Source organism: Leptidea sinapis, chromosome 32, assembly GCF_905404315.1.
Source record: "Leptidea sinapis chromosome 32, ilLepSina1.1, whole genome shotgun sequence".
In the NCBI taxonomy this organism is placed as follows: Eukaryota; Metazoa; Arthropoda; class Insecta; order Lepidoptera; family Pieridae; genus Leptidea; species Leptidea sinapis.
In genome coordinates, this window is record NC_066296.1 from 4,023,033 (window position 1) to 4,034,161 (window position 11,129).

At 39.4% G+C, this 11,129-nt stretch overlaps 1 long non-coding RNA gene across 1 annotated transcript; it reads left to right on the forward strand.

The window, feature by feature from the left end:
* The first annotated feature begins 1,364 nt into the window (after positions 1–1,364).
* LOC126974578 (uncharacterized) lies at positions 1,365–3,432 on the forward strand. Its single transcript, XR_007731545.1, has 3 exons — positions 1,365–1,446; positions 2,521–2,592; positions 3,354–3,432. It is a non-coding gene; the product is annotated as an uncharacterized LOC126974578 (long non-coding RNA).
* Positions 3,433–11,129: the final 7,697 nt, after the last annotated feature.

An 11,129-nucleotide genomic window follows, 5' to 3' on the forward strand; every position in this document is an offset into this window, starting at 1 on the left:
GGCAGCGCGTATCAATTACCATCAGCTGAACGTCCTGCTCGTGTCGTCCCTTATTTTCTTAAAAAATTACTTGCTACATTAAATCAATCTTCCTCTTCACAGAGGCAGAGTTTATGTACTTCCATTCACCATGACCGTAACATACTTCCTCCACTAGCATCAAAACTTTCGTACAAGCTCTTTTGTTCTTGGCACTCTATACCAGAATCGTGATCTATACAAGATCGTGCAATGTAAGCATAGATCGACCTCTTCAACCACTTAATTCCACATTAGCTCTATAAATGTGTGCAGTTAATCTACTTCCTCCATGACCAAACCACACCAATATTCTCTTATCAATCACTGTCTCTTACTCACATCGCTTAGTTATCACTATTTTTTAATACATAATGTAACTTTCAATCGATTGCTCTGCACGTTAAGATACATCTTCTCAATCTTTAAATATATAATTCTTCTGTATGTATGTTGACAGTGAATCTTCTCCTAAACTGCGGGACCGATTTTAATGGATTTTTTTAAGTGTGTTCAAGTGGATTCGAGGATAGTTTAGATTCTCAATTCTGTCTATATATAAATCTTCTGCCCATGTGTTTGTATGTTAGTGAGCTCCTCCTAACGGCTTGACCGATTTTTCAATTTTAAAACGTGTGTACAGGACAACGTCTGTCGGGTAACTAGTGTATAATTATAATAGTTAAATATTTGTGTAAATATCGCAAAATAATTTAAACTCCTTTGCAAAAAGATGGTTCTGAGTCCTCCTAATAAAAGAAATGCGAATAAACGAGAAAAACTATTGCTTACTAATAAAAAAAAGGGCGTGCGAATAAGTATATAAGTAGTACGCATATCAGGAGTGAAACCTGCATTGTGCATGAACCTCTAAGCTGCATATGAAGTCCTGGTACATGTTACCAGGATGACACATGATTTTAACCGCTATGAAAGAAATTACTATCACCGCTACCAAATGTATGTTCTCCTGGTGTCTATGTAGAAGTATATCGTGCTTCAGATGACGTCAGAATATTTTAAAGTATTCTTTCGTCATACATAAGACAATCTCTTCTTCAACTGTGATGATCGCTTAGTACCAAAACACTGTATAATCCTTCCTATCTCATTTTCTCCCACGTTAAATCTTATATATCTATGTGTCGGTCTCTTCTTTCTGTCTCGCTTTTTCGTTTCATCGATTTACAAATCACAACGATGTTAAAGAAGTTTTCACTTCATTCAATTATAAATTAATATGTAGGTACTTAATAAAATAAAAATTGTAGGTATCTGTGTTTACTTAGTTGTCTTTTCCTCTGTATAAGAGCATACAAATCCAAGTGAAAAAGAGCATTACTTGTAGTAGGCGTACTGCAGCGCCAGCTGGATGTAGACATCAGGGCTGCAGCGACAGGACTTCATGAATTCCCGGCCATACCCGCGGTAGGTGAACACCTTCATATCCAGATCCGCTATCGCACTACGAACAGTTACCACAATAGTTATAAGTTAGTCAAGTAGAAGGCCCCTACACCCAACTGAGACAAATTCTTAAACCAGATAATTATTTGTAAAATCTTAGCAAAAGATTTACCAGTGGGAGGCCCCTTTGCACAGGATGCCGGCTAGATTATGGGTACCACAACGGCGCCTATTTCTGCCGTGAAGCAGTAATGTGCAAGCATTACTGTATTTCGGTCTGAAGGGTGTCGTAGCTAGTGAAAGTACTGGCCAAATGAGATTTTACATCTTCGATAAAACTTGAAAGTTAACTTAATAAGCAAATATTGGGGTTGAGCAGATTATCAACTGTAAAGTAGATCCTGTACATGAAATCACAACAGTTGAACGAGACATAACTAGATTTACTAACGATACGTCACTCGAACGGATGGCTCAATGGAAAGAGCGCTCGCACGGAACGCGAGAGGTCACGGGTTCGAGTCCCGCATTGTTCATAAATTTTATTTTCAAATTTAATTTGTGTGAAACTAACTTATCCGAGTTTTGATTAAAACTTTTACTAACTTTTAAGACTTATAAAGCATAAATAGTTTCCAAATTAATCGTTTTGAGCTGTGTTAATAATATGCAAAGCTGAATTTAGTACATAATATTTGATCGAAGGTCTAGCCAGTACCATATCAGTTAGGGGCCATCTCCACGAGCGAGAGAATCGCTGCGAATTATCGTCGTGCCACGTATTTCTATATACCCTCTACGAACGCGTCTCCACACGGCGATGCGTCGAGTGGCGTTGTGCGCGCGTAACGTCATCGTATCGCCGCCGCAGATCGTGGCGCTCTCGCATCGAGCACAATGCATCTATTTAATTTAATTTACTTTATTTGACAAACCAACATTATTCATGCGTTCAGAATTCAATTGTGATTATATTTGGTTCAATAATAGAGACAATAATGTTTTTAAAAGGGGCATGATGGGGTTTAAATAAGGGATGAAAGTTTTCATAGAAATTCGTCATTTGCAGAGATAATCCATGAAACTTTGCTTTAGGTACTTGAAGAAGTAAGCAATCATCTATTTGGAGATGAATGTCCACACGGATTAAGTCGCGGGTAAAAGCTAGTAAGTACACAATCATAATAGTTAAATGTTTGTGTTAATATCGCAACGAGCACAATGCATATCGCTCGTGGAGATAGTGCCTTACCGGTCGAGCTGTATCGCGGCGCTGCGCACGGTGTCGAGCAGACGTGGTGACAGCTGCCAGCGCAGCGCCGGCGGGGCGGGAAGCAGTGCCGGCGGGGGGGAGGGGCGCGAGGACACCTCGGCTCGTGCCAGGGCTCGCTCGGCCAGACGCACGACGGCCACGCCCTCGGCCGCGCTGTGCTCGTAGCACATGCCCACGGTACCATCCGACGATATTATCAGCTGCAATGTAGACTCTCATCAACTTTACCGTCACCCCCGTATAAACCGTATATCACTATACTGGAATACAAGTTATCATCGATATTTTTATATTTGGTACCTATTGTGAACATTTACTTAACTGTATCTAATTATCTGCACAACACAACTGTTCCCTGTTCTTCTTATTTTATGTCAACATTTCGCCATAATGATTATTTGCAGTTATAATAAGACTTGACGTGTGTCCACGCGAGCCAACCACCGCTCGTAATGGCTCTTTTTTTATGGAAAAATGAGGACAAACGAGCGTACGTTCACCTGGTGTTAAGTCAACGTTGCCTTTAAGGAAGATATACGCGCTGTATTTAAAGTTGCCCATGTCGTATCGTCCCGGAAACACCGCACAAGGAAGCTCATTCCACAGCTTTGTAGAACATGGAAGAACACTAACCTGCACAGTCTTGTCAAACCAGCGGTTGGCAGAGTTATGGTTGGTGCCGGCGCCGTGCATCGCTCGCAGCAGGGAGTTGGTGTCCGCGTCGCAGTCAGGTCGATCTCCGCCTGCCTCGTCCAGGCACACGACGCACAGGGCGCGATCGATTAACTCCAGATTGTTGCGGTTGTTCTCATCTAAAATATATGAGGCCTTTATCAGAACGAAGAACCACAGCAAGATTTGATTGTTTTATTTTTTATATTTCCATTGTATACTTTGCTGACCGGCAACTAGCTCTCATTGTCATTATTGGTTTTTAACCAACGTGTGTTGCCAGTGATGAAATACGGAACGCAAACGTGGTCGCTAACTATGGGCCTAGTGAAGAACCTCATTGTTGTCAGCGGGCAATGGAGAGGGCTACGCTCGGAGTTTCCCTGCGAGGTCGAATCAAAAATGAGGAGGTCCGTAGGAGAACCAAAGTCACTGACATAGCCCAAATGATTGCGAAACTGAAGTGGCAGTGGGCAGGGCATATAGTTCGACGGACAGACAGCCGTTGGGGCAGTAAGGTCCTCGAATGGCGCCCACGTACTGGAAGACGTAGCGTTGCTAGGCATCCCACTATGTGTGGGGTGCCTATGATGGTCCGACGATCTGGTCAAGATCGCCGGAATAGGTTGGATGAGGGCAGCGCAGGACCGATCGTCATGGCGATCGTTGGGGGAGGCGTTTGTCCAGGAGTGGATGTCTTCCGGGTGAAATGATGATGATGAACTGGTTCTCTGCGTGGACGTTAGTATTTTTTTTATGAAAATAAGGGACGACGAGACGAGCAGGACGTTGAGTTGACGGTAATTGATATTCCCCCCTGCCCATTACAATGCAGTACCGCTCAGGATTATTGAAAAACCCAAAAATTCTGAACGGCATTACAAGTGCGCTCGTCTGCTTGAGACATAAGATGTTAAGTCTCATTTGCCCAGTAATTTCACTACCAATGGTGCTCTTCAGAAATACAATAATGCTTAAACATTACTGGTTCACGGCAGAAATAGGCGCCACCGGTGTGGTACCCATAATCTAGCAGGCATCCTGTGCAAAGGAGCCTCCCACTGCAAGAATCGCGTTTCCGGCCATTAAAGTGATAGTCTTGAACATCCTTGAGTCGATCGACTTGAGAATAATGCAGCCAGTAAATAACGCTTTTAAATTGAAATTATGCATTTTGGCTTTTATGGCACTACCGCCTGCTAGATGCGATGTAAGATGCATTGAGACACACGCGTGTTCTGTATTGGGTTTCAACTTCTAATGTACTTCATGTTCTGATGCGGCATGTACTCTGAAGTTCTGTCACACCACTCAGAGTACACCAAGTCTCAATCTATTTAGACGATACAGGCTTTAGGGTTATGTTCTCGGATCGAGAGGATACGACAAAGGGAGACTTTCAGCAGTGAAACTTTTACCTCTTTTTAACCATTAAAAGGCATAAAAGGCGCTTTTTTTCTCTAAATGTATTCGTTTAGAATTATTTTAAAGCACTACTACGGACACAAATGGCGAGAAAAAGCAGCGTAATAAACTCTACCAGCATTCTTTTTTGCGTTATTTAAAGAAATATATACGATATTATATTGTTTTAATATAATTTATTATATACTTAATTAAATCAAAACTAGATCAACTGATGGCAATAATAACTATGAAATAGTTATTTATGCAACTTTTGTGTAATAAGGGGTACTAAAAACACGAATGTGGGTTTATATGATAGTATCACATGAGTGTGTTAATACCTAATTATCAATAGTTGCATACAACATACTTTATGTAGATAAAGTAGTGGGTCTGGGTGTAGACCCAGTATATGAATCCTCTTTAAAAGATTCTGAAACAGTTAGCTTACTGCTAACATTAAAAAAGGCCAGTCCAAGTAACCATTACATCAACCAAACGAGTGTTGTAATGTTGTACTGAATTTCATTACAACACTCGTTTGGATGATGTAATGGTTATTAGAACATTGGGTGTTTTGATGTTGGCAATAAGCGAACTGTTTAAGAATCTTTAGTAGAGGATTTAAAGCATGGGTGTAGATTATAGATACATATTAGACCTTTATATCCTGAGCTTTCCTAACTCACCTCTGCAGAGTTCTTCCCTCGCCTTAGCCCAGTCGTCCCGGTTCATGGCCGTCAGCAGCCCGACGCGTGGGGCGGGTGGAGCGCTGGCTGCGTCCACCATGGCGTGCAGGAGCTGTGCCTGGATCTCCCCTGGAGTGAGGCGGCCACGGTCCGCCGCCTTGACCGGCACAGCGTAAAACTACAACCAGTTACCAGAGTAACATATTATAGGGAGTGAGAGAATTAACATTGCTGCGCTCGTCAACACCGAGTGTGTCAAATATTTAATGAAAATCTAATTCGATGATGCAACAAACCACTCTTATTAAGGTTTTTTCATGACAGTAAAGGACGAGACGAACAGGACGTTCAGCTAATAGTAATTGATAATAATAATAATAATAATAATAATAAGCCTTTTATTTCATGCAAAAAAGTAAAATACATACATAGTTTACAAAAGAAAAAAAATAATTAAATGAAAGTTTATGATGTTATTTACACGTATTTGTTTAGGTCTGGATAATAATAATATAAGTTTGCTTGCATGAACCCCTCTTCAAGTGAGGGTGAAGGCCTCCTCTAAAGAATACCATGTGTAGTATGTGTACCATAGTAATTGATACGCCCTGCCAATTACAATGCAGTGCTGCTCAGGATTATAGAAAAACCCAAAAATAAGAAAAACCCAAAAATACTGAGTGGTTATACAATTGCGCTCCTCACTTTGAGACATAAGATATTAAGTCTGATTTGCCCATTAATTTCACTAGCTACGGCGCCCTTCAGACCGAAACACAATAATGCTTACACATTACTGCTTCACAGCATCCCGTGCAATGGAGCCTCCCACTGGTATAGTGAAGGTATAGGTGAAGTATAAACTGCACAATTCGGATGCAGTTACGGCCGTTCCCAATATTCAGTACATCAGTTACTTGAGAAAATAATCGTAACTGTCGTTGACTTCTCTGTCCCAATAAACTTATCGACGGTAACTCACCTTATCCGTACACGCTGTCTGTCAATGGGACGACGTTACCAGCGATAGAAGTTTGTATGGAAATTGCAATTCGCACGTCCAGCTTCAGATTATTGACTGCTAATTACTGACAGTAGAAGGTAGTAATTTCTCTATGTGTAGATAGTATATTGGGAACGGCCCTTAGAGTATCTCGTGGTACTTACTAGTCATTTTAAATTCTATCCGCTTCGAACCATTATTGAAGACAACCGCTTATCATCAAGTTCATTCAAATTTAAATTAAAAATAAAATATAATATGACAATAAATACCGGAGATAATGCGTTAGAATTATTGTATGTATTCTAAATATTATAAAGAAGCTCTGGATTTTTGACATCAATTTCACTTTACGAAATAATATTTTCCGTATACAAACACTTGACCAAAACGCTATTTGTATAAAGTTATTTCAGTTATTCATGGAATCCAGAGTCAGTTTCGAATTCTTTTATGATGGGACAAATCTGGAAGTAAGTTTATTCTATCATACAAAAATCCCTTCTGCAATCTTTTAAGCAAGCCTTATATGTATATTAGTAGTTATTCGGTGAAAATGTACATAAAAAAGGTTATTAATTCAAATATTTATACACTTATTAAAGGATAGAAGTAGTTATCTAACAAGTAATCACTTAATAACTTCTCCGACCAGTCCCTCGATTCTCTGGATTGTAGATAATTCAATATTCTGGGAACCAAGTTGGTAATTAATTTATCTTCGATGCGAGACTTAACACGCGAAACCTCTAACTTGTCTGAAAATTGTGTTTCGAACCAAAATCATGGCTGAAAATTTAGGATGGGTATAATAATGCGATAAACGGTTATATATACAGTGTATATCTAAAATATGGTAATTTATTTACAAACTGACTCAACATAGTTAATTCGGCTTATAATAAAAAAATGTTTGTCTCAAACCACGCCAAAACCACATTGAATTGACTCAAAATTTTAAAGCCTCTCTTTTATTAGTTTTGGATGTTATTAGATATTAGTGATAAGTCTAAGAAATTATTTTAAAGAACTAAATCTAACTATAAATAATTCTTAGAAGAACCAAAAAAGTTTACTTTTTTTCTGTGAATAATAGGCGAATGGAGAAATATAGTGGTAATGTTTCAGTAAAAGTCTCCAATTTGGAGTTATTCAAATATAATAGTTAATCCCAATGAACTGTATGTTATTTAAAAAAAATTAAAACATAAGTCATACATGTTTGGTGTCGAGACACTTGGCCCGTGGAGCCCAGAGGCGCGGAGAATGTACAAAGTACTATCATCGCGCCTCAATAAGGCTACTGGAAGCTCAAGCGCTGGCAGCTATTTCATTCAGCGGATCAGACTAGCTATCCAACGTGGAAATGCTTCCAGTATTCTTGGTACGCTTCTCCGTAATGACAGTTTTCATTTTATGTAGCCATGATATTGTAATATAGTTATAAGATTTGTTTAGTTTGTCAATTTGACATTTAAACAGACTTTGGTTTTTAGTATTTATGTTACGGGCAATTTGATAAGTCCGGGCATTATTCATAATGGCCGGGCTTATCTTGGGAAAAGTAATAAAATAGGTGAACTGTATTGTTTCTGTTTATTAATTGAAATTAAACTTACAAAATTATCATGAAAAGCTAGCAAAAAATAAACTATTGAACAAAGTAGTTAAAAAATAAGCAGTTAAAAATGTAATAACATCATTAGTTAACTACTTTTATTTTGACAAATATATTACTTAGGAAAAAATAGCTCATCGCTCTTGGGCATTATTAATAATGGCCGGTCCTTTTTAATAATGCCCAGTTAATCACGTTGCCTATATTCTAAGCTTTGCTACGATATTTACTTCTAAGACGTCAAGTATCTTGTCATTTAATGATTTGACAACAGCTGGCATTCATAGGAGCAGACAATGAAATGATGTTGCATCTTTTTTTGAGTATGTTATAAAAAATACTCTAAATTAAAAGTGTTTGTTCTATTGCAAAGGCTATGCATATCAGACAGATAATTAAAAAAGCATTCAAATAAAATTAATACGACTTGTAATGTTATTAACTGGGAAACTGGTAGAGTGAAAGACCGCAACTTTGATTGTAATCTATCAAATTATTTAATTAGTTAATAAATAAATGAATAATTCAATAATTCAATCTCAGCAGGAAGTTACTTCTGCGTTTGAGAATTTTTTTTCTGACATTCCAGTTTCTATCACAAACACTCTTGTCTCGACCAGTGTTGCTGAGTCACTTCTTCTGGAAAATGTTAGTGAATGTCAACAAATTTTCAATTTCAGTTTTGTAAGTCCTGGAGAAATAATTAAAAACTTTTAAATCTCTAGACATGAAAAAAACACCTGATATATTGGGCATTTCTATTAAAATAATAAGTTCAATAATTGATGGCATAACACCATATCTTGCAATAGTTTTTAATAGTAGAATAGTAGTAGTATTAAATATGGCGTGTTTCCTACGTTAGGATCAAATAACTATCGTCATGTGTTCGTTTTGCCGATTTGGTCTATCCAAGACTAACAGAAAAGTGCTGATAGTATACCAGTAGAGTTTATATAGCTTACCAGTGGTAGGCTCCTTTGCACAGGATGCCGGCTAGATTATGAATACCCTAACGGAGCCTTTTTCTGCCGTGAAGCAGTAATGTGTAAACATTACTGTGTTTCGGTCTGAAGGGCGCCGTAGCTAGTGAAATTACTGGGCAAATAAGACTTTACATCTTATGTCTCAAGGTGACGAGCGCACTCGTAGTGCCGCATTTTTGAGTTTTTCAATAATCCTGAGCGGCACTGCATTGTAATGAGCAGGGCGTTTCAATTACCAACAATTGCTCGTCTCGTCCCTTATTTTCATAAAAAAAAGTATTTTTAATAATTGGCTCTTGCGCTGGCACATACGTAGCTCTTGCAGGCGACGATGACCAGCTCCTCGCAGTCGTCAGGGTCGGCGGGCCTCGCGGGCAGCACCAGCCGGTCTTTGCCCCGACCGGGCACACGGCTTCCACCCAGCAGGCGGTAGAACTGCTCCATGCACAGCGGCTGACCCTTCTCGTGACTGGCGGCACGCTCCTGGGGCAACTCACCTCTAAAAACACAGACAATATATTTCCTTTACAAAGTCAAAGTCAAATAAACTTCATTCAATTAGGCATAAGCGTTTTTGAATTATCACTACAAATATTTCTTTTAAATTACTGTATTTACCATATGTTATATGTGACCTGGCACCACAAGCAGCACCCGTTCATGAGTTGACGCATGGACCAGCCATTGTTGCTTGAGGGAAGGCGACGACTCTGCACATGACGCCGCCGCAATCAATGCTATTCAGTGATTATGACGAACGATAACTACATAATGAATGCTCACAAAGCAAGCCCGCTAATGATTCTATATAATGCAATTACAGTGGATTCTATATAACCAAAAGAATATATCTATACATCTATGTATATAAATAAAATTGGAGTATCTGTTTGCAATATTGATATAAGCGTTTTGTACTACATGTACATATTGACACGGGAGTGGGTCAGGGATTGGAAATAATACTCCGCTTATAGGAACGAGTCTTTATTTGCGTTCACTTTTTCTGAACTTGCACTTCGCCGGTCTGCCGCTGTTCCTCTTGTGGGCGGCGGTACCTTCAACGCGTCACACTGCACCGAACACTACTTCTCTTCTGTCTTCTTCTTCTTAGAACACTTCCACTTTTCACTACTTCTTCTTTTCTTCTTCTTCTTCTTTACACTTTCGAGTCAGAACTAGAACTGCCGTAGGCCATGCTTAGTACGGCTTATATACCCCCGGATCCGTTCTATTTTCAAAATGATTCTCCCATTCCATCTTTAAATTTAAATTGTACTAGAAAATTCTTTTAACTATTTTTATCCTGCTTACACATTTTCCATCCCTTTTTTTCTGTTCGATTTGATCCTGAACTTACTAGAAATTTCCTTTAACTTTACAAAACCCAAAAAAATCCATACACTGGTAGGGTGTATCGAACCCGGGTCTACAGCGTCTAAAGTAAACACTTTTCCGCTGAGCTACGAGTATTGCTGACAGAGCTGTTGAAATTAACAATGTCTTGAAGTTTGACAACTCTCGTCATATACTTCGAAGGGTTGCTACGCAACACTGCCCCCTCCCAAGACATGATCGTCCCGATCATCGTTGCTTCCGTAGTACTTAGCCACCCGATCGACATGTACGATTTTCGGGGGACTTCGAGGGGTACGCTGGATCCTGAGAGTCACATCATTTATCCTTGTGATTACTTTATATGGTCCCTCCCAACTTGGTTGGAGCTTCGGAGACTTCCCCTTTCGCCTTACAGGATTGTGTAACCAAATCAGGGTTCCCTCTTCAAAACTAGGAATATTAGCTCTTCGATCGTAGCGGGTCTTCATCCGTTCACTTGCCTTAAGCCCAGTTGTTCTAATTTCCTCGTAGATGTCAACCATCTTTTTCCGTAACTCATCCACATATTCTGTTATACTTTTCGGAGTATCCGGTGGACAGCCTGAGAGTAAATCAGCTGGCAATTTCAATTCCCTTCCAAAATTGGCGTACGCAGGAGTCACCGTTGTTGTCTCGTGTATTGCGCTTCTATACGACATAAGAAACAGTGGAATGTACT